This window comes from Passer montanus, unplaced genomic scaffold, assembly GCF_014805655.1.
Source record: "Passer montanus isolate IOZ18808 unplaced genomic scaffold, ASM1480565v1 scaffold98, whole genome shotgun sequence".
NCBI classification, from domain to species: Eukaryota; Metazoa; Chordata; class Aves; order Passeriformes; family Passeridae; genus Passer; species Passer montanus.
Window position 1 is genome coordinate 1,636,227 of NW_024375256.1, and position 23,939 is coordinate 1,660,165.

Genomic DNA, 23,939 nt, shown 5'->3' on the forward strand with positions numbered 1-23,939 from the left:
GGGAAGGTGAAGGGAAAGGTTTTTGCTCCACCACTTTTCCCCCCGGAGCTGCCTCTCACAGCTCTGAAATCCTTGGAGGAAGGACTTCACCACCTTCCCTGCGAATTGCCCTGGAAATCTTAGATGTTATTGAGGAGGCAAACCCAGGAAAGCTGAGTCCCGAATTTCCCAGCTGATTTTACAACCCAGACCTCGGGGCGTTGGACACGGAGCACAAGTCAAGCGCAGCCTTTTAAAAGGCGCCACCAGGATTTTATATGAAGGAGGTTTTAATAAAAAGAAGGGTAAAATTTTGCTTTAAAGAGTCTTTTTTTTTTTCTTTTTTAAGAGAAGTCTGCTGGAAACAGTGAGGGTTTTTTTCTCCTCCCTCACTGGAAATGTTTCTTTGCCGTCTGCTGCAGTGGGTCAGGGCACGGCACTGCTGGGAGGGGGTGAGGAGCAGGAAATTCAGTTTATTCCTCTCCTTCTGGCCGTAATTCTCACAGATCCACACCCCACTGGGTTCACCCATCCTGCCCTGGAGTGACCTGAGCACAGAAGATTTTCCAAGGAAAAGGGGAGCACACTGCATCTATCCAGGACCTCACCTCTCCATTCCCACCTGGAATCTGCCGGGACGAGCACCCAGCATTAATAACACTGCAATATTCAGGATAAAGAGGGGAGGCTGCATTCCCCCTGCTCCTGCAGGGATGCAGCAGCGCTCCCCTCTCCAGTTCGAGCTCCCAGGCCTGAATTCCTCCCCAATTTCACACCCTGCCGAGTGAAAGGGATCCGGGGTCGGGCCGAGCGCGCGGCTCCGCGGCCAAAGCTCACACGCGGCCCTTTGGCACAAAGGCTCTGCTGGGAAAACAATGCCCCACTTATGCCTCAGCCAGCCACAACTCCAGAGCCCGCTCGCTGCTGTTTAAATTTGCAAAGGCTCCTTGCCAAGATAAAATACCCAAGGCCAGCGCTCGCTACATTATCACAGTCGGGCTTTTCAGCCACATAAAGGAGCCTTTTTTTGTTTTTTGCGAGGGAAAGGCTCGTCGGTGTGGCTGGAAAGCTGCAGGATTTGCATGGCAAGGGCTGGGGGGGGCCGTGCTGAGCGCCAGGAGACACAAACATCCTGCTCCCCGTGCTGGCAGAGGGATGGGGACGGGGACAGCAGGGCTGGTGGCACGCAGGGCTGTCCCGCTGCTGATGGGACCCACGCCCTGCTGGCGGTGGCAGAGCCTGGGCAGGAAATGGGTGTGGATTTACTCCATGCAAATCACAGTGCACAGGTACAAGGGCAAGGTGTGAATCAGGGATTTGTTCGCCAAAATCTCCCTGCCAGGGCTTGGGGGTCCCCTGTCCCTGCATGGGAGTGCCTTCTGCTGGCAGTGGCCATGGGGCATGGCTCTGAGGTGGCCCAGCAGCCCTGGCAGCAGGGAAATGAGGGGCCTCATGTGGCTCTGATGGGACAATCGATAAGGAGGGCTGGGGTGCTGATTTAAAGTGCTACTGCCCAGGCAGCTCCTGCATCCATCCCCCGAAGGGTCACGGGTCTGGCACAAGCACGGGTCACCCCCCATGGGATGGGAAACCCTGGAAAAAATGAAAATTGGGACTGTTCCCTCTGGCTTTTACAGCCCCAGCCTGCCCTCAGTGCCAGGCTCCTCCACTGGCAGCGCTCCTTGGATTTTGACATTTCAGCTCCTGGAAGAGGAGGTGGAAAGGGATGGAACAGAGGTAGAGGGAGTTTGGCTTTTTAAAGCCCCACTGTGGTTATTGCCAGGCTGGCTGGCTGCAGGCAGAGCCATCCTCACCTGCCGGGGGGCTGTGGAGCATCCTCCCTCTCCTGGGGCCTCCCGCAGCCCCTGGGGGACAGGGGACACGGCCAGCAGCGGTGGCAGAGCCTGGCTGGCACGGAGAGCCGTGCCTGGCGCTCTCTTGGCGGGGCAGGTCCCGTCCTGCCAGGAGCCTGACGTGCCAGACAGGCTGTGATTCACCAGAGCTGGCTGTGCCCACGGGGCAGGGCTGAGCCGAGGGTCCCCAGAGCCTCCCAGCTTCCCAATCCCCCCAAAAGGGTGAAAATCCCGGGGTAACACAGCACCCCCAGCATGGAGAAAGGCTCCTTCCCACGAGAGAACAGCTGAGATGCCAGCAGCAGCTCTGGTGGGACACCCTCCAGGGACACACCATGGGCAGGGCACTGCCAGGTGCCCACCACGGGCAGGGCAGCGGGAGGGGAAGCCTCTCCCCAGGGTACACCCCCACTGTGGAGCCAACAGAACGGTCGTGTGAGCAGGAAAATCCAGGAAAAGCCCAGAAAGGAAACGCCAGCCCCTGCTCTGGCAGAGGGACCTGCTGCTGCCCACGGCGGGCAGGCAGAGCTGCCTGGCGGGGTCTGGCAGAGCCGGGCTCAGCCGGGCTCGGCTCTCCCCTGCCTGACCTTGGCCGGGCGGTTACTGGCGGTGACTCAGCTCCATCTGGAAATCAGCCCCATAACGCTCCCCCCGCTTATCTATCGCTCCTGTATCGGCCGGGCTGATTAGGCAGGGCAGGCACTGTTCCTGCTCTGCCCTGGACACTGCCCAGGGCACCCTGCTGGGCTGGGACACGTGCAGGGTGAGGGGTGGGGGGCTCTGCTCGGGGGCTCCGGTGGAGCTCAGAGGCTGCAGGGGGGACAAAGCAGCCCGGGATGGGTCCCTGGGACAGGGACAGCACCCAGGGAAGGGCTGATTTAGGGCAGGTTTAGGGTGGATATCAGGGAAAGGTTCGTCCCTCAGAGGGTGCTGGCACTGCCCAGGCTCCCCAGGGAATGGGCACGGCCCCAAGGCTGCCAGAGCTCCGGGAGAGGTTGGACAACGCTGCCAGGGATGCCCAGGGTGGGGTTGTTGGGGTGTCTGGGCAGGGCTGGGGTTGGATTGATGACCCCAGCTCAGGATATCCCCTGATTCCATGGAAGTGCTGCTGTCACAGCCAGGAGCGTGGCAGCTCGGCTCAGGGATCAGGGACAGGTGTGGGAGTGGGTGGCTGGAAAATCTCGGGATGCCAACTGGGTGGCAACTGCCAGGGAACTGCCCTTGGCTGTGCTGGTGGGAGGGAGAGGGGTGGGGGCAGCATTCCAGGGCCTCAGGGGGCTCCAGGAGAGGAACTGGGGACAAGGGATGGAGGGACAGGACACAGGGAATGGCGCCCACTGCCAGAGGGCAGGGCTGGATGGGATATTGGGAATTAGGAATTGTTCCCTGGGAGGGTGGGCAGGCCCTGGCACAGGTGCCCAGAGCAGCTGTGGCTGCCCCTGGATCCCTGGCAGTGCCCAAGGCCAGGCTGGACAGGGCTGGGAGCACCTTGGGATGGTGGAAGGTGTCCCTGCCATGCCAGGGGTGGAGGAGTTTTAAGGTCCTTCCCAATCCCAAACAATTCTGGGATTCCACGAGGGGATCCCACACAGAACCCCGTGGCTCTGTGGCCTTTCAGCAGCTTCATGTGGCACGAGGGTGATCTGAACACACTTTGTCCCCAAAAAGAGGCTTTTAACCCCTGCCTAAAGGACTGAAATCCCACCCAGATGGATTGATCCCACCCAGCACGGCTTTGTCTGGAGCTGGGAAAAATCCCTTCCCTTGTGCACTGGCCCCTTCTCCAGCCCCATTAAATCCCTCCCTCTTGCCAGGGCCACAGAAGGTCCCTGAGCATCCCTGCAGCCAGAGGCATTCCCAGAGCCCATCTGGGCTGGGGAGGAGAGTCTGGCTCCCAAAAATAGCATCTGAGCCCGTGCTGTCAGCTGGCCCCTACCTTGGCACCCTCCGTGCTCAGCTACTGCCGGCTCGCACTTTCACCTCCCATGAAAAATGAATTTCGTGGCTGCAAAGGAAAGAGAAAAATATGTCAGGAATCTGTGCTTGGCTTGGCTGTGGTGCTGCGGCGTGTGGGGAGTGCTCAGGGCCAAAAGGGGGGATTCCACCCCAAAACTGCCATCCTGGCCACCCCCAGGCTGGGGGCATTGACTGGGTGCTGTGGGAATGAGGGAATGGGAGAGATGGGATCCCATTTCCTCCTCTGCTGCATCCCAGCTCATCCCTGCATCCCTGATGCCTTTGGGGTGCATCCCATCCATGAACCTGAGAGGAGGAAATGATGGAGGAGGAGAAGGAGCAGGAGGAAGGGGGAATTGAGGGTGGCCAAAGCCAAAACACTGAGCACACTTTGGGCACAGGGAGCTGCCATCCTCTCCCAGCTGTGCCCAATCCTGCTCCTGCCATTCCCAACCCTCCCTGCCTCCCAGAGGGAGCTTTTCCCCAAGTTTTGGTAAAGATGGGGATTTAAGGGCTCTCTGTTCCCTCCCTCCAGCCCCAGCTCCAGCCTGGAGCTGAGCCCTGCTCGAAGAAGAAAACAAGGATCTCATCCTGACACATCACACCCTGCTCTGTTAACCCATGTCCCAGGCAGAAAAAAAGCAGGATCAGGGCTGTGCCTCGTGCCAGGACACAGGGCAGCAGTGGGAGCATCACACCCAGGGGGATGGGACACTTTCCTTGCCAGCCCTGGGCCCTGCTCGTCCCCAGGGAGGGGAGCTGGGAGTGGGGACCGAGGCTGCTCCAAAGGGGCAGAAAACCTGGGGCATCCCTTGGGGAGAAACCACAGCGGGAAGAAGTCTTGGTGCTGAGAGCTTGAAAAGGACCTTGGAAGAGAGGCTGGGAAAGATTTTGGGGATGCAGACACACCGAGGGACACGCACAGCCACAAAGGGACACACGGACACGGGCCTGGATGCTCTGGTCCAGCTGTGTTGGGGCAAGAAGTGACATCCAGCAGGTTTTTCTGGACTAGGGAAGTTGGAAGCTTGTTCAGAAAGTTTCTTTCTTGCTCACAATGATCCAGAATTGATTTGCTGGATCTCAGCAGAAAATTTTTAGATTTTCTCTGGGGGTGCAGATTTTGCAGAGTCCCAATCCTTCCTCACTTGTCATGCACAATCACAGAGGAGGAGGAAAAGGAGCAGGAAAAGGAGGAGGAAAAGGAGGAGAGGCTGAGCCTGGCGGCTCTCAGGACACCCACGGGATGCAGGGGTGTCACCAGCCGGTGTCACCAGCCGGTGTCACAAGCCAGTGTCTCGGCTCCATGCCCAGGGTCCCCTCCCAAGCCCGAGGCACTTCCAGAGAAGGCTGCACGTCTGGGATCCGGCAGGGGGAGGTGGCTGGGATGGGGGAGAGGAGGTGACACCAGCTCAGCCCCAGCTGGAGGCCATCCCAGCCCCGAGGATGGCTCGGGGGGCTGGCAGTGCCCCTGGGAGCTGGGTGCCAGCTCCGAGCACTCCCTCCAGCCCCATCCCAAAGGAAAGGGGATGGCTGCACACAGGGGGAGGGCAGGCTCTCCCCGGGGCCAGCTCTGCCCCTCCTCACCCACCACAGAGCAAAAGCAGCTGGGGTGTGCCAGGGATGTGCCAGGCAGGGCAGGGAGCTGCCAGGTGGAGCCTCTGCAGGGAAATCTCTCTCTCTTTCTCTGAGCAACAACAGATAGAACAAGAGGACACAGTCTCAAGCTGCGCCAAGGGAGATACAGGCTAGACTTAAGGAGGAAGTTTTTCACAGAAAGAGTGGTCAAATATTGGAATCGTCTTCCCAGGGAGGTGGTGGAGCCACCATGATATGTTTAAAAAAAGACTGGATGTGGCACTTGGTGCTGTGATCTAGTTGAGGTGCTAGAACATCTGTTGGACTTGATGATCTTAAAGGTCTCTTCCAACCTAGAGATTCTCTGATTCTGTGAAATCCAGGCTGGATCCTCCACGGGGGAGCAAGGGCACAGCCAGGAGCTGCATCCTCCTGGGCTGCTTCCCAGCGAGGGGCAGCTCCTAAATCCCCTCAATAAGGGCTGCTGTGTTTCCCTGCCCTTCAGAGCATCTGCATCCCTAAAAAATCCAGAGGTATTGGACATCTGAGACCTCCTGAGCCCGAGGGGAGCTGGGTTTAATCTCCCTGGGGATCAGCAGCGGGGCTGGGGCTGACAGCAGCATCTTTGTGGGGCTGGAATAAAGCCTGACTTCTTCTGCCATTTATTTGAGGAATATTAATCTTTCATTTTCCTTCTAAATGCTCCTGTTTGCTGAGGACCTATCTGTTACCTAAGTGCTCCGATAAATCTTTGAAGGTAAAATTACATGTTAGATGCTGCCAGAAGGGTACATTTAAGAATACTTCCTAAATTATCAACTGCATTAATCTTAATTACTTGGGTAAAAGTAGAGTCTGGCATTAGGGTGGACTAAATTGAGCGGGTGTTTGTTTGTCTTTATCATATCACATATTTGAGATCATTTAACAGAGCCCAGATAAAAGGGGCAGCCAGGGGCAGAGCAGCTGCCTGGTGGAAATGATGGCTCTGGGTGACAAAGAGCAGCTGGGAGGGGAGCCTGGGGTCCCTGAGATGGCAGAACCTGCCCGGTGCAGGTGGAACCCTGGCAAAAATATCCAAAAAATGCAAATGAACTCCTCAGACACCAGGCTGGGTGAGGAAAGAGTTTTATAGAGCAGGGCAGGATGGGGAACGGCCTTGAACTGGAAAAGAGGAGGTTTAGATGGGATATTGGGAAGGGATTCTTGGCTGGGAGGGTGGGGAAGGACGGGGATGGAATTCCCAGAGCAGCTGTGGCTGCCCCTGGATCCCTGGCAGTGCCCAAGGCCAGGCTGGACAGGGCTGGGAGCACCTGGGATGGTGGAAGACAGGGGCTGGAATGAGATGGGCTTTAAGATCCCTTCCAACACAAACCATTCCAGGATTCCCTGATGAAGTTGGAGGGTTTGGTGTCCCTCAGGGTGCTGGGGCAGTGCAAGGCTCTGGGAGCAGCTCATCCCTGGTGATCAGCCCCCATTCTGCTGGGCACAGACAGAACAGGAGGCACCACATCCTCTGTTCAAGATTTTCCCAACATTTCCTGCTTCTTGGCTCTGAGATGAGCTCATCCCTCAGTGTTTGAGGGCCCAGAACTGAAATGAAGCAGGGGTTAAGTGCTCCCTTTCCCTGGGCCTTGCACAGGAATTAAACATCCCTGATGGGAAATGTCCCCATCCCCAGGGCTGCCTGAGCTGGGCACATTCCCTACCCAAGAGGGAATTGCTGAAGCCAAAAGGGAGAGTTTTCCTCTCTCCGCTTCACTTTTGTTTTAAATGTGAGGAAAATCTGTCCCTGGAAATCCCTGTGCAGGGGATGCTGAGGGGAGCTGCTGGCAGGAAGGCAGAAATCATTCCATGCTGCTGGAGATGGGGATGGAGGATGGATCTGGGAGAAGGGGAGCTCAGAGGCCACACCAGGACCAGCCACATCCCCAGTGGCACCTGGGCATCACCAGGGCATGACCAGTGTCCTGTGATCCCACATTCCCCCACCTGCTATCCCAGGATCAGGTCCTGCTCTGCATTTCCCTCCCAGCCTCCTGTGACCCCCAGAAAAGGGAGGAGAAAAAGGGAGAAGAAAAAGGAGAAAAAGGGAGAAGAAGAAGGGAGAAGAAGAAGGGAGAAGAAAAAGGAAAAGAAAAAGGGAGAAGAAGAACAGAGAAGAAGAAAGGAAAAGAAAAAGGAAGAAGAAGGGAAAAGAAAAAGGGAGAAGAAGAATGGAGAAGAAGAAGGGAGAAGAAAAAGGAAGAAGAAAAAGGAAGAAGAAAAAGGGAGAAGAAGGGAGAAGAATCCCAGGCAATGACAGCACTCCCAGGCCAGTCTCACATTTCCTTCCTCCTGGCAGAGCCTGGCTCTGCTCCAAGCTCCCCAGGCCTGGTCAAACGGGGACAGGAAACCTGAGAGCCACGAGCACATCCCAGGATTTTCACCCCAGCCCCATTTAGCTCCCTGTCCTTTTGGCATCCTGCTCCTCAGGGGTGGGGGTGGTTCTGCCTTTGGGCACACACTCACACGGATCACTGACAGAAATTAATTGGCTCCCTGCAATTAATTAAACATCCCAGGCTTCAGCCGGGGTCAGGGGATGAACGGGATCACCAATCCAGAAATTCCTCTGGATGCTGTGAGCCCCTGGAGCGGGAGAGGGGCAGAGGGAGCCACTTCCCTGCGGGTCTCATCCTGGTCCTGGCTGCTCCCAGGGACACAGTCCCTGAGGGATCAGCAGAGCCAGGGCAGGGAAATCCTGGTGCTCCCTCCCAGACTGCTCTGGCTGAAGGGACCCAGAGCCCAGAGATGTGGACACAGCTGGGATTGGGCTGATGGAGAGGCAGGATCTCACCTGGGGCTTGGACAGACCATGGGAAGCACAAAATCCATAAGTGTCACAAGGACCAAGGGAAGCACAAGGACCAAAGATGGCACAAGGACCACGGGAAGCAGAAGGACCATGGGAAGAACAAGATCCATAGGTGGCAGAAGGACCATGAATGGCACAAGAACCATGGGAAGCACAAGGACCATGGGAAAAACAAGATCAAAGTATCACAGATGGATCATGGGAAGAACAAGATCCACATGTGGCACAAGGACCATGGAAAGCACAAGATGCATAAGTGGCACAAGGACCATGGGAAGGACAAGGACCAAGGATGACACAGGGACCATGGGAAGCACAGAAACAATGGGAAGAACAAGATCCATACGTGTCACAAGGACCATGGGAAGGACAAGGACCAAGGATGACACAGGGACCAAGGAAAGCAGAAGGACCACAGGAAGCACAAGAACAATGAGAAGAACATGATCCATAGGTGGCACAAGGACCATGGATGGCACAAGGACCACGGGAAGCACAAGGACCATGGGAAGAACAAGATCCATACGTGTCACAAGGACCACGGGAAGAACAAGGACCAAGGATGACACAAGGACCACGGGAAGCACAAGGATCATGGGAAGCACACAAACAATGGGAAGAACATGATCCATAGCTGCCACAAGGACCACGGGAAGCACAAGGACCATCACAGCACGGACCAGCAGCCCCAGCTGGTTTGGATGACCCTGTCACCCCAGAATCCCGGGATGAGCACAGCCAGAGCCCACCCCTGCACACTCAGATCCCTCCCATCCACCCCAACGCTGTTCCACAAAGTCAGGATGCTCCTGTCCAGCCTGAACCAGTTCCCACAGGATCTGATAGGAGGAGACTGCTGCCAGATTTGGGGGCTTTTAAGCTGTCAACTTTCCTATAATTATTAGCAATGTTTTCAATCAGTTCTCCTCTGAAATTTGCTTCGGAAAGACAAGATTAATGAGCATTTCCTTTGGGGATTCATTGCACTGTTAATTATTCTCTGCCCGAAATTTGGTGCAGAATATTATCAGCTTTTCTTTTTTCCTTTTTTTTTCTTTTCAATTAAAAGTGATTATAATTTGCTCTCTTATAAAAGAAAAGTGGATTTCAAATAAAAATATAATATCCCCCCTTTCCTGATTAAGTATAATAGCCAAGTGATGGAGATAAAAGTAGCCGGTGGCTGTGGCAGGCCACATTGTGCAGACATGAACTTGGGCCCCCCGGCAGCACTTCCATCCCTGCTGGGGTCCAGTTTTTTGGGATAGCGGGATTCAGAGAGGCCAACTTGTAATTTATGGAGTTTTCCTGCAGAGGGAAGCAAAGGTGTCTGAAAGGAGCCGCCCGCGCGGTGCCAACTTTGGGCGAGGGGCTCAGGGAGGAGGAGGATGGGGATGGGGATGGGGACAGCCGGGGATGCCGCTGCTCCTCCCAAAAACCTCCCGGCTGCAGGTTCAGAGGCCGGGAGATGCTCTGGGGATATCAATCCCGCTGGGAAGGGTTGGAAAAAGCCACGGCTGCTCTTTCCAAGGAACAAACGCCTTCTGCAGGGGGACCCGAGCAGCGCCAGCCCCGGAGAAGGAAGGGGCTCTGTCCCCTCGCAGGCTGTTTGTCCTCCCCAGCAGACATTCCTCGGGTGTCTCCCGAATGCGAAACATCCCGAAAATGCTGCAGGACAAACCCCTGCTTGGTGGGGGCCGGATCCGATTTCACCAGAGCACGGGCTGGCTTTAAACCCGGGCTTTAACCCCAAACTGGCTTTAAGCCCAGCTTTAACCCCGGCCTGTCCCTGCAGAGCCCCACTGCTCCCCTTGGCTCTGGGAAGGGAAGCAAAGGAGGAGTTGAGCTGAACCCAGATTTGGAAGATGCCCCGTGCTGGCACTGGGAAAGGGCAGATTTGGGGCATTCCTGGGGGGACGTGGCTGGGGTGGCCCCTGGGTGCTGTCTGTGTCCCTCTGGGGGTGACAGGGTGCTCCTGCTCCAGCTGCCACCTCTCCTGAGCCCATTCCCAGTGCTGGCCCCACACCAAAAGGGATGCAGAGGATCACATCCCACAGAGCAGGGGGGGCAGCTTTGGCATTCTGGGCTTTCCTTCCTTCAGCCATGGGGCTGGGGTGCTCCGGTGGGTGCCACATTCCAGGGGGAGCTGCAGTGACGGAGAAGGGAGAGGAGCGGTCGGGATTTTGATGGAGAATGACCTGGTTTGGCTCCCTCCAGCTGGAGCTGCTGCCTGAAGCCAAGTTTGCCATCACCTTGCACGGTGTTTCCCTGGAATCCACAGCTCTTGTAAGGCAGCAGGGATGTGCCACTTTAGGAAAAGGGATGGATAATCAAACCAGGACACTCCCAGATCTGAGCTGCAAACCAAACTACTGCCAGGGCAGAGCCACAGGGGGGAAAACTGAAATTTGGGGAGCAGAATCCTAAAAACCTGTCCTGCAGCAGCCCCACTGGCCAGCGCTGAGCGATGCTCTCTGTTCTCCATGGGAGCAGCAGCGCCCGGGGCCAAGAAAAACGCCCGGAGCTATAAAAAGTCTGGGGAACAGAGACACATTCATGGACAACTTCAAGGACACCGCTGCAGCCGGGCGGGATCCAGGGAGCAGCCCCAGCCTCGGGCAGTGCCAGCCTGGCCCGGGGTGCTGCCAGCCTCATCCAGCTGTGCCAGAGCTGTGGAAAAGCGGGATGGGCTCGCACAGCCTGCTGGGTTTGGGGTGGGCAGCAGCTGTGCTCAATCCTGGTGTGTTTCCCATCAGTTTTCCATTGGTGTTCCATCAGTTTCCCATCCGTGTTCCATTGGTTTCCTATTGGTTTCCATCTGTGTGCCATCAGTTTCCCATCAGTTTCCAATCAGTGTTCCATGAGTTTCCCATTGGTGTCCCATCCTGTTTCATTGGTGTGCCATCAGTTTCCCATCAGTGTTCCATTGCTGTTCCATCCATTTCCATTGGTTTTCCCATTGGTTTTCCCATCTGTTTCCCACTGGTGTTCCATCGGTTTCCCATCAGTTTCCCATCAGTGTTCCATTGGTTTCCATCAGTTTCCCATCCGCTTCCATCAGTTTCCCACTGGTGTTCCGTCAGTTTCCACTGGTTTCCATCAGTTTCCATCAGTTTCCATCGGTTTCCCATCAGTTTCCCATCAGTTTCCACTGGTTTCCATCAGTTTCCCATCGGTTTCCATCGGTTTCCCATTGGTGTTCCATCCGTTTCCCATCAGTTTCCCATCCGTTTCCCATCCGTTTCCCATCAGTTTCCATCAGTTTCCCATCAGTTTCCACTGGTTTCCATCAGTTTCCATCGGTGTTCCATCCGTTTCCATCGGTTTCCCATCCATTTCCCATCAGTTTTCACCAGTTTTCCCAGCCCCTCTCCAGCCCCTCAGCCGGGTCAGGTTTGCTCGCAGGTGCCGAGCACGAGCCCGGCACATGCCTGGAACTTCAAAGGGCCAGGAATGAAAACCATCCCGCCCAGGGATTTCCAGCCCTTCCTGCTGCTCCAGCTGCTGGGTGGCAGATGTGGGACACGGCCGCATCCCTGTGCTGCGCCACGGCACGAGCCATCCCGAGCTGGAGAAACCCCTCTGCGCTGCTTCTCCTGCTGCTTTTCCTGCTTTTCTGCTTCCCCAGGCCCCATCCCGGCACGAATAATGCCAATATTCATGGCCCAGACAAATCCAGGCTCTGTTTGCTCCCAGGAATGTTTTCTCCAGAGACACTCTGAGCGACAAAATCCCCTTCCTCACGCTGCTGGATTTTTCTTTCATCAGGCAAAAATAAAAATGAGCTGAGGGTTGAAGAATGGCATCCTGTCAATATTTTCCTTTTGCTGGTGCTGAATGAGCTGGAGAAGCTCTTGGAGTCCAAGCTAACTCTGCTGATCCAGGTACAACATCCCTCTGCAGGGATGCAAAGCAAGGATTGGGAATTTCCCTCCTGCTTTGGGATGTGGGTTTCAGGCAGAACAGGGAGATTTTAAAGCTTGTCTCAGAGGTCTGAGGAAAGGATCCTGCTGCTCTTCCCACAGCTCCCAGAGCTGAATCCCAGCACTGAGGGATGTAGAGCGGGAGAAGGTGCTGGGAAGCACAGAAATGATGGAATCTGGGAATTTCCCCCAGCCTGGGGTGGGCAGCACCACCAGGGAGTAGGATCCATGTGACTCATCCCTGTCCTCATCTTCAGCCACTGAAGGAGGAATGAAACAACCCAGCCCTCTGGGAGTCTGGAGAAAAAGGGATATTTTTATATTTTGGCTGGAAAATTGAATTCTTCCCAACAGTGACAATTAAAAACAATAAATATTAAAAAAAAAAGGTGAAAACAACTCCTTAATGGTTTCTCTCCAGCCCCATAAGGCAGGGAGGAGAGGATAGGGAGTCAGGACAGCACTCCCTGTCTGAAGGGCCACACTCATCCCAGGAACATTTTTGCTGCCCACAGAAAGAATCCCAGACAATACCTAATCCCATGGACACCGGAAAGGATTCCTTTCCCTCAGCCCTTCAGCAATGCCACCAAACCCCACATATTTTCCCAATGAATTCACAGACCAAGAGCATTTTGTCCTTCACCTGGAGATTTAAAGCTCTGGAGATTTAAAGTCTCTAAAAGATATTTTTTTTTGGGGGGGGGGAAAGTCATGTGGGATCTTCATCCCAGCATGGGGATGAGGAATAACTTTGTGCATCTCTCATCTGTGCTGCTCCTTTTCCTCCCTTTTCCAGCCAAACGTTACAAGTAATAATTTTCCCACATGGAGCAGGAGCTGCTGTGAGGTGGCTGCTTCTTCCATTAAAACCCAGGCTGCTGCTGGATTTTGGGGAAGGGGGTGTTGGAGAAGGGCCTCCCCATGGGGTATCGCTTTTCCCCGCTGCTTCCTGCCCAGGTGATCCCACACAAACCTGCCTGTGTGATGGAAAACATTCGGGATCTGGGCCACGTCTCCAGCCCGAAACACAGCCTGGATTCAGCCTCCTTCCCCTGCTCCCAAGACATCCTCCTTTTGCCACAGAAAATGGCCTTCATCCCGGGATTCCTCAAAGCCACGGGGTGAAAAACCAGGGGAAACGTTCAGTCTGGGTGTGGGTGCCTGCCTGCCACGGCTGTGCCCACACTCCCCATCTCCTCTGGGCACAAAAGTGCCCCTGGAGCAACCAGAGCTGCATGGATGATCCCAAATAAACCAACCCTACAAGCCAGAGGGAAATGGATTCACCAGCGTGGGTTGTCCCCCAAAACAGCCGAGCTGGGGACAGGGACAGACAGCAGGACAACTCCCTCCTGGCCCGGTGTCTGCTCCCAGCCCATCCAGCATCCTGACACCCAGCCCGGCTTCCCAGGCACCCTTTAATCTTCCTGGCCGCTGCTTCCAAACTGAGACTCGCAAGGATTGACCAGGACAGGACCTCCCCGGCTTGTTTTTTTTTAAAAGCTGCTGTGCAAAAAAACCCAAAAAACAACCATTAAAAAGAGGAAAAAGAGGAAAAAAAGACACAGAAGAGGAACAAACGCTGCCCCGGGAGTCCGGCGGGGGCTGCAGGGGCTGCGAGGGCTCTGCCCAGCGGAGCCTGGGCTTGCTTTTCCCTTTCATCCCATGCCAGGCTTCAGCCCAGGGTTTAGACGGTCAAATCCAAGAATCCCTGGAAGGCAGGGCTTGGCGCGGCGGGGCCGCAGCTGCTGCCTTTCCCTGCTGCTGTAATTATGGCCCCAAACTTAGAAAGCAGCGGAAGAGCCGCGTGTAGCGCTGCAATTAAGAAGCTCTTTAATTGCGGGGCTTTGTTTTCCTCTGCCTGGCTCCGGCTCTGCTGAGCACCGGGAGCCGCGGCGAAATCCCGGGAATTGCAGCTCCGCAGCATCCTCGGAGCTCGGGGGACAGCAGGTTTGTCCCCAAAGGTGACCCCTGGGTCAAGGGCAGAGCATCCAGAGCATCCAGCTGGGGAAGGAGCCGCCAAAATCCATCTCTGCTCCATGCAAGGAGGTTGTTTTGAGGGACAAACATTCCCCTCTCCATGGGAGTCCCCTTCTCCTGCTGGAGAGGCCTCTGGAGCAGCCAGGAATGGTTGTCCCTGTCAGCCCCGAGATTTCCATAGATCTGTGTGTGGGAATCTGCAGCAGGCGTGGAGAGCTGCTGATTTATATCCCCACAGATGATCCCATAAATCCACTGCTTCCCAAGGCCAGGCGGGAATGGGAACAGCTCTGCTTCATCCCCTCACTGCCTGACTCATCCTCAGGGCATTGGGCACCCTGTGGCAAAGGGTGGATGGCACAGCCAGCAGGCCGGTGTCACAGCAGGGACGTCAGAACGGTGCCACCCCCAAATCCAGCTCTGGAGAAAATGGGGATCCACGGGCAGAATCCCAGTTGTTCCCAGTGTGACACAGGCAGGTGCACGCTGGCTTGGGCAGAGCCTCCTGCCACGTCCTTGGGTTCGAGGTGGAGCAAAGCTTCCCCAGATTCCCAGCAGCTCTGCAGGAAGCTTCCGTGGATTTATCCACCAGCAGAAGGGAGGAGCAGACCTGGAGCACGTTCCTGTGTTGGGAGCTGGTGACAAACACAGGCAGAACGTGGGATCTCCAGCAGGATGGCTCCAGGATGGCAGCAGTGCCAAGAGCAGGGATGAGATCCTGAAATGTGTGGTTTAAAATGCAGGAACAGATTTGGGGAGAAAAATGGGAGAAGCTTCGTGTTCCCACCAGGACCTGGGTGTCCTCTGAGCCTCTCCCTTTGAAATGCATGGATCCAGTGACTCAGCTCTCCCATTCCACCACTTCAATCCCAGAATCCGATATCTGGGAGCTGGCAACGAGGCTGGGCATCCTCCAGTGGCCAAAGCTGAGCTTCCCAGTGCTCCCAGTGCTGGGAGCCTCAGCCCCTCACCCCAGAGCCCCAGCCGTGCCGGAGGGGCCGTGCAGGAAGGGGCTCCTCTTGTTTTCACAGCTGACACCGGGGCTGGAGAGGATTCCCGGAGCTCCGAGGAGGAGGAAGCACAGCACAGGAACCCCCAAGGCTGCTGCACCTGGGCTGGGGCTGGCCCTGCTCCCGGGGGCACAGGGAGGGCACAGGAGGTTTCCCGGGATCAGCTGCTCGAGTCCTGCAGAGCTCTCCGGGAGTTCCTGCAGGATCACTGGGTGGGAGAGGAGCAGCCAGAGCCTGGCATTGTCCCCGTGGTGTCCACCATTGTCCCTTTTGTCCTGGGATGTGCCACACGCTCCTGTCAGGGAGGCTCCTTGGAGGTGGGGATGGAGGGAAGGTGGGAGAGGCACGGAGGGAGGGATGTGCCAGCAGAGCCAGGGTGTGCAGCCACCCCAGGTCCTGGTGGCAGCAAGGACAATATTTGGGGAAAATCCTGACTCCAGAGACAGCTCTTCCTTCAGTGATCTGCCCTCAACAAAGCCCCAAAAGGAAACCCACGTATATATATAAAAATAAATCTAATGGAATCACAGGAGGGAAGGGACCTTAAAGTTCATCTCATTCCACAGGCAGGGACACCTTCCATTGTCCCAGGCTGCTCCAAGCCCTGTTCAGCTCAGCCTGGGACACTTCCAGGGATGTTGAGACTTAAGTGTCCCATATATATATATAAACCTCCCATAATATGTATGAACTGGATATAATTAATAGGAAAATAACAATAGCTATAATGATACAAATAGGATTCCCTCATTTATATATGTAAACCTCCCACAATCTGTAAAAACTGGATATAATTAATAAGCAAATGACAATGGCTATAATGATACAAATGGGATTCCCTCATTTATATTGGTAAACCTCCTATAATATGTAATAACTGGATATAATTAATAAGAAAATTATAATGGCTATAATGACACAAATGGGATTCCCTCATTTATATTTGTAAACTTCCTATAATATGTAATAACTGGATATAATTAATAAGAAAGTGACAATGGCTATAATGATACCAACATGATTCCCTCATATATGTAAACCTCCCATAATATGTAATACCTAAATATAATTAATAAGAAAATACCAATGGCTACAATGATACAAACAGGACTCCCTCATATATGTAAACCTCCCACAATCTGTAATAACTGGATATAATTAATAAGAAAATGGCAACGGCTGCAATGCTACCAGCAGGATTCCCTCGTTCCACCCCTCTGCCGGCTCCTTCCTGGAAAGCCAGGGCTCTCCCTGCACACCCCTGTCCCCAGCAGCCACTGTCCCAGCGCCAGTGCCACTGTCCCCCTGCATAAACAGAGGCAAGAAAGAGCCCCTTTGTTCCTGCTGCTCTATTGACACAGCTGGGAGCTGCAGCTTCCTGCTCCGAGCTCCCCAGGCTGGGGAAGGGGCAGAGCCCCCCGGCCGCCCCGCTGGGCACGGCCACACAGCCCCTGCTGCACCCCCTGGGCCCGGGCACAAGGGGGATGGCACCCAGCTGCTCCTGGGGGGTGCCCTGGGAGCTGGAACGAGGGGGGTGTGCACCCAAAGGAGCCGCCAGCTGCTCCTGCTGTGCCACATCCAGGGACCCCAGGGCAGGGATGGCCCTGCAGTCCCTGGGGGTGGCACTGGGGCCGTGCCACGCTCAGGTCCCTGATGCACAGGGGCTGCCACCTTCTCCTGTCCCACGGGATCTTCCCAGCTCCTCTGGAAGCACACGGATCCAGCTGGATCCCACAGGTTTCTCCTTGCCTGCAACATGAAGGCACCAACCCCTCTTCCCTCCATTCCTGCTGCCTTCCACGGACACCCAACGACCCCATTTCATTCCTGCTTTCCCCAAGCCCTCCAATCCATGCCATGGGAGGAGACTCATTAATAAATCCCAGGGATTTGCTATTTTCCCCCATAAATAAACCCTGAGGAGTTGCTGTGTCTGCATCCCCAGCCAATATTTAAGAGCGTGAAGCATCCTAAGCATCACTTCCGAGCATCCAGGATTTTCCAGGGCCCAAATCCATCCACCTGGTGATCCATGGGTTTGCTCCTCTTTGTCTCCAGCCTCTGAGCATTCCTTTACCTCCAGCCTCTCCCAACTGACAGGCAAAGCAAAGCAATAAAGTGCCTTTTTTTATAGAGCTGTAAATTTAATTTCCTTTAAAACCATTTGCTTCCACTTAGAACTCCATGGAAATCCTGCCCTCCTGGCAAAGCTGCAGCATCCCAGCCCTGCCATCAATGTATGGAGCTTTTTGGATGAGCTTAAAAGTTCATGGAAGGGAAGATGGGGGAAGAGAGGTGAATTCTTAGGGCATTAAGGGCCTATTTTCCATCCTCCTCATGAGCCTTCCTGGAGGGAAGAGCTGGAGCTGCTTTATGGGGCACAATTAAATCCAGCTCTGTCTGCAGGGCAAAAGTTCAGCCCCAGACAGAGCTGAGGGTGCTGGCAGTGGGGGAAAAGTTGGGATTTTCTGGGCTGAAAAACCACCTGGAGCTTTAAATCTGGGACTGGGATCCAGAGGAAGCGGTGTGGGCTCATGGACGTGTCCAGGATCCTTCCACCATCTTCCAATTCCAGAGGGAATTCTCGCAGGGAGCAAGCAGAGGTGATGGGATCACCAAGGAACCAGCCTTGGCAGGTGTTTGGCTGATCCTCTGGGTGGGATCCTGCCTTCTCCAGGACTCCAATCCCTGCTGGGCCAGCACTCCTGGGAGCTCCTCCTGGAGTGTCCCTTGGTGGAGCCCACGGGAAGCCCAGGGAAAAGTTTGTGGAGTGACAGGGAGACCCTGGAATTCCGGGCACCCAGCACTCCCTCAGCATTCCAGGGACTGCACCTGGATCAATCCTCTCCCCCAGAGCTCCTGCAGCCTTTACAGGCCCCATCCTCATGGAGAGGGATGGAGCAGAACCCACGGATGGTGCTGGATGAGGATTCCCAAGGCGCAGAGCTCCTCCCGAGGCTGGAGCATCCTGGAGCACCCCTGGAGCACCTCCTCTGTGTCCCCTGGGAACCCTCAGGAGCTCTGCATGGGCAGAATTCCCTGGCACAGCAAATCCCAAAGGCTGCAGAGGCCACTCCCAGGTGGCTTCCAGGGCGTGGATCCGTGGGAGAAGGGAGCGCCTGGCTCAGGTGGGAACGGCTTCCCAGGGATGCTGGAGATGGCTCCAAGCTGTCCCTGCTGGGACATCCTGGGGACATCCTGGCCTTGAAGCTCTTTGGGGGCAGCTCTGATGGGAAGATGCTCCAGGAGTCAAGGATTTTGGGAAAGCTCCCAGGCCTGGCAGGCAGGGGGATGCTGTGGGGGGCTCCCCCCAAAGCTCTGTGGGGTGGCTACAACAGCATCCTGATTTTTTTATGGAATAATGAACAAAAAGGCTCCAAACAGACCCATGGGGGGCTCTTCTGTCCCTGCCACTGCCTCCCCACATTCCACGGTGTGGGACTCATTTGGGAACTGACCCAAACCCATCCACATTCCCACGTCTCCAGCCCAGGATCCCAGGGATGATTAGTCAGGGATGATCCCATCACAGAGTCATTTCTGCAGCTTCCAGCTGGATCCACACAGCTCCAAATGAAGAAGGTGCCTTTTTTGGGGTGAATTTTAGGGCAGGCAGCCACAGCCCCAAAGCACAAAGCAGTTTCACAATGACCCAGACAGGCCCAGCCCTGAAAACCTCATCCCAAAGGCGGGAGCTCCTCCGGAATCAGGATGTGACCATTTCCAGCGCCCCAGGACACAGTGGCAAGGCCAGATGTTCCCAAGAGCAGCAGGACCCAAATCCCACCCAGCCACATCTGGGCTCCTCCAGGCACTAAATCCTCTGCTTTCCTCCCAAAATGGGGTGTGAGCAGCGCCCTGGGCACCCCTTGGTGGCCACAGTCCCTGGGTGCAGGGTTGGGGTGATCCAGCCCTGGTGCCAAAGGTTCCCTGAGGTTCTGGGCCCACTTCAAAGAGCTGCAGCTTCCTCCACGAGAACATGGGAGTGGGGATCAAAGGGGGAGCCCAGCAAGGGCAGGGAAATAAAATCGCTTCCTCCAGAGCATTCCTGGCTGCTGGAATCAGCTGCTGCTTCAGGAAAACTCAGCCACTCTGCTAGCAGCAGGGGGATGCTCAGCTGGGTACCCCTGGTGGATTTGGTTGCGGTGGGATGTGCATCCCCAACATCCAGATCCTATTGGGATTTCATCCCAAACATCCAGCTCCTATTGGTATTTCATCCTTTAACATCCAGATCCTATTGGGGTTTCATCGTTAACATCCAGATCCTATTGGGGTTTCATCGTTAACATCCAGATCCTATTGGGGTTTCATCGTTAACATCCAGATCCTATTGGGGTTTCATCGTTAACATCCAGATCCTATTGGGGTTTCATCGTTAACATCCAGATCCTATTGGGGTTTCATCGTTAACATCCAGATCCTATTGGGGTTTCATCGTTAACATCCAGATCCTATTGGGGTTTCATCGTTAACATCCAGATCCTATTGGGGTTTCATCGTTAACATCCAGATCCTATTGGGGTTTCATCGTTAACATCCAGATCCTATTGGGGTTTCATCGTTAACATCCAGATCCTATTGGGGTTTCATCGTTAACATCCAGATCCTATTGGGATTTCATCCCCAATATCCAGATCCTATTGGTATTTAATCCTTTAACAACCAGATCCTATTGGGATTTCATCTGTCACATCCAGCCCCCCTTGGCTTGTGCATTCCCACACCCAGCACTCCCTGGGATGTGCATCCAGCCATTCCTGCCCCTTCCCAGGAATTCCAGCACCCAGGATGGGCTCGGCAGCAGCAGCAGCACTTTCCTGGGAAAATGTGGGAATCCTCGCTGTCCATCTCCCTCTGGAGTGCGGCCAGGGGAAATCCCGCTGTGCCGGGAGCAGGCGGGGCTGGAACCGCGGCTCTTTGTGCCTCGGGCACCGGGGCAGCCCGGGAGCAGCTCCTGGGGATGCAGGGAAATGGGAAACACGGCGGGGAGGGACAGTCATCCTCCTTCCCAAGGAGCAATGCCATGGAAGTGGGATTTGCCTGCCCCATGCCGGGTCACAGGGATGCACGGGCAGGTTTAGGGATGCTCCAGCTCCTCCCAGCTCCAGGGATCCATCCCTGGCTCTGAGCGAGGTCAGGAAGTGCTGGGGGTGCTCCAGGCCAGGGCAGGGCAGGGATTTGTGTTTATCCCTGATAATCACCGTGGGAATTGGGATCCCAGTGGAAATCATGCTCTGGGTTTATCATCTGATCCATCACTAACGGGTGAGGGAGGAATAGACTCTGGCAATGCTCAGGAAAACATTCAGGGAAGCCAAATTCCCTGGTTTAGAGGAAAAAATACCCAAAAGCCCAGCTGGCCCAGCCACCAGTCTGAGGACACTTGGCCAAGGTTGGGCTGAAGGGCCAGGAAAGCAAAAAGGATCCCAGAAAAGATGGAGAAGGGAGGGGAGAACACCTGGATCTGAACCAGGCTGCCTCAGTTTCCCCTCCAACCTTCTCCCTGCCATGGCTACTCCAGTTAGAACTTCCCAGCTGATCCACCCCTGCCTCCCAAGCAGGAGGGACAGGCAGCTCCCCTTAATTAAAAAGCAGCAGATTCAACCCAAAAAGAGGCTGGGCTCTGAAGGGGACATTGGTCCTTTTCATGGTCCTTTTGATGCTTTTTCCAGGAGCCTCTGGAGAAGATCTCCCTGGAAGAGAAGCTGCTTTTGGCTGGGGACACACACGGGACACGGGGCTGGAAAAGACCAGGAGAAGGGAAGGAGCTGGTGCCAGGCCCGTGCCAGCCTGGAATGCAGGTGGGAACGCAGGGAGGGCTGGCATGGGAGCAGCTGGAGGAGGCCAGAGCAAACACCTGCCTGTGGCCCTGCCAGCCCCGTGCCGCATTCCTGACCCCGCTTCCCGCCCCAGCGGCGACAGCTGACCAGGAACCAACCCTTAATCCCAAAGAAAACAGATTCAAACCCAAAGGAAAACACAGGGGACAGCGCCAGGCCCTGCTGGATCCCATCCCTACGGAGCAGGATCCCGGAGAAGGGGGTGAGCAGAGTCCATCCCACACTGGGTTTGTCCATCCCGGTGTCTCAGTGCATCCCACAGGGAATGGTGAGGGAGCAGCCCCAGGCAGGACCCTGCTCGTGGGGGTGCTCTTCACTAACTGCATCCAAAACTCTGGGCTGGAAATTCCCTTTGCAGCTGGAGCTGGGATAAAAACTGGATGGCTTTCCTGGATGTGAACGACCTGTCCTCTTCTGGGATACTTCAGGTTCTGGCTCTGAGCCTCTTCCACAGGGTTTGATCCATGGATTCTCTGTTCCAAAGCCGGAGGCAGCAGATCCTGGTGCCCTCAGGAGATGGTCCAAAGGGAAGCCCATCCCTGGTGGCCGCTATCCTGTGTCACAGCCGAGATGGCCAGGACACACAGGGTGCCACCACACATTCCAGAAGGCGTTAAGCACTCACCCAAACAGAGGAACAGCACAGCAGAAAGCTCCTGGCATCTGCTCCTGCTGTCCTGCAGCCCAGCCTTTCATCCCCTCACGTCCATGCCCTGTGTGCCCTCTGCTCCTGGGCACCCCTGGGCACTCCTGGCTCGCTGCTGCCAGTGCTGCTCACAGCTGTGCCCTGGGATGGGGCTGGGCCAGCCCCACTCACAATCACCCAAATCTGTGCCTACAGTCCTGGGAACCCACACCGGGCAATCCTCACACCACCCAAACCATCTCCCAGCCATCCTGCTGCCCCTGTTTCCCACAATCCTGGCTCTGGATCTCCACACCTGGGCTTGGATGCTGCTTGGATGTGGAGAGGGGGGACACAGATCCCAGGTGTCACAGGGAATTCTGCTCCAGGCCTTGTGGACCCTTGGCTGAGCTGACCACACACAGCCCCCAGCAGTGACTGTTGCAGGAATTCCCACATTCCAGCAGCTGGGATTCAGAGGGAAACCCCAAACAACCCCGTGGGGTCTCGTGGCCAGGCTGCTGCCTCTCCACAGGCACCAATCCCTGCTGTGTTTGGGATAACAGGCTCAGGCTCCCCAGGAAGCCACATCCACACGAGTGGGTGTTGAGTGACAAGGAACAGCACTGGCCATTCCCTCCAGGACTCATCCAGTCCCCTTTCCATCTGCCCTTCTTCAGGAGAGACAGGAAACCTTTCCCGTGCCTGAGTGGGAATTTAAACTGGGTGCCCAAAGCAATTCCTGTCGTGATTTGCCAATTTGGGATGTGGACCACACGCCTTGGATGTGGGCAGCACAACCCCCAGCTCCCCCTCCCAGGCACGGGGATCATGGATACCCCCTGAACCTTTCCATAATCCCAAAATCCCTGAGCTTCCTCTTCCATATGCAGGGATACCCCCTGACCTTCTGCTCATCCCCAAAATCCCTGAGTTTCTCCTCCAGGCATGGGAATCATGGATTCGCCCTGGCCTTCTGCACATTCCCAAAATCCCTCAGCTTCCCCTGTCATGCACAAGGATCATGGATACCCCCTGATCTTCTTCTGCTCATCCCCAAGATCCCTCAGCTTCTCTTCCATGCACAAGGATCAGAGATACCCTTGACCTTCTGCTCATCCCTAAAATCCCTGAGCTCCTCCCCCCATGCATGGGGATCATGGATACCCCCTGAACCTTTCCATAATCCCCAAATCCCTGAGCTTCCTCTTCCATATGCAGGGATACCCCCTGACCTTCTGCTCATCCCCAAATCCCTGAGTTTCTCCTCCAGGCATGGGAATCATGGATTCGCCCTGGCCTTCTGCACATTCCCAAATCCCTGAGCTTCCCCTTCCATGCACGGGGGTAACCCCTGACCTTCTGCTCATCCCCAAAATCCCTGAGCTTCCCCTCCCATGCATGGGGATCATGGATACCCCCTGAACCTTTCCATAATCCCCAAATCCCTGAGTTTCCCCTTTTATGCATGGGGATCATGGATACCTCCTGACCTTCTGCTCATCCCCAAAATCCCTGAGCTTCCCCTCCCATGCATGGGGATCATGGATACCCCCTGAACCTTTCCATAATCCCAAAATCCCTGAGCTTCTCCTCCATGCACAGGGATACCCCCTGACCTTCCGCTCCTCCCCAGACCCCTCTGTGTCCCCAGGTGTCCCCAGTGAGTGTCGGTGACACCAGCCCAGCCCACCGGCGCTCCTCCAGCCGCGCAGGTGAATTCCCAGCTGCAGGAATGGCCTCTCCCGAGCTCCCCGCTGCCCATCCCCTCCCTCCCCGCGGAGCCACCGCCGGCTGTGGCGCTGCCCGGCCGCGTTCCCAGCTCCGCGCGGCTCCGAAGGGGTTAAGGGAGCCGAGCCGCTCGGATTCCTCCACCTACCCCTCCACAGTCCCGCACAACCAGACTTGGCACTTGGAGAGAGCTCCACAAATCCAAGGCTCAAACACGCTGCTGCCTTCCGTTGGTCGGGAGAAGGCAATTCCCAGCTAATTGAGGAACCAGAGCCTTCCCCAGCCCCTTCCAGGCCGATTATTTATTTAGGGGCTTTTTTTCCCCCTCCTTCCTCTTCTTTTTCCTCCTTTCCTAATTTTCGTTTTTATTTTTTTCACCCTTCCTAGGGCAAACATCAGGAAAAGAAAGTGTGATTTAATTTGGGGAACGGCTGCGATTTATGATGCTCCCCAGCTGGTGAGGGCTGTTAACCCCTGGGTACCCGGGGTGCTGCATCCTCCCAGCTCCCTGTATATCCCATTTCCCTGCTGCCCAGGCAGGGATTTGGGAGCAACATCAGGAAGCCAAATGGAAACAGTAGCAGATACCTTTTCCCTTCCC

At 55.5% G+C, this 23,939-nt stretch overlaps 1 protein-coding gene across 2 annotated transcripts in view; it reads right to left on the minus strand.

Annotated features, from left to right (window-relative positions):
- Positions 1–23,939, minus strand: part of ZNF469 (zinc finger protein 469) — an 83,128-nt gene that overhangs the window by 14,862 nt on the left and 44,327 nt on the right. For both annotated transcript variants that reach the window (XM_039696571.1, XM_039696572.1), the window contains one exon: positions 3,769–3,837. The gene's annotated coding sequence lies outside the window, so the exon portion shown is untranslated. The remainder of the gene's footprint in view (positions 1–3,768; positions 3,838–23,939) is intronic.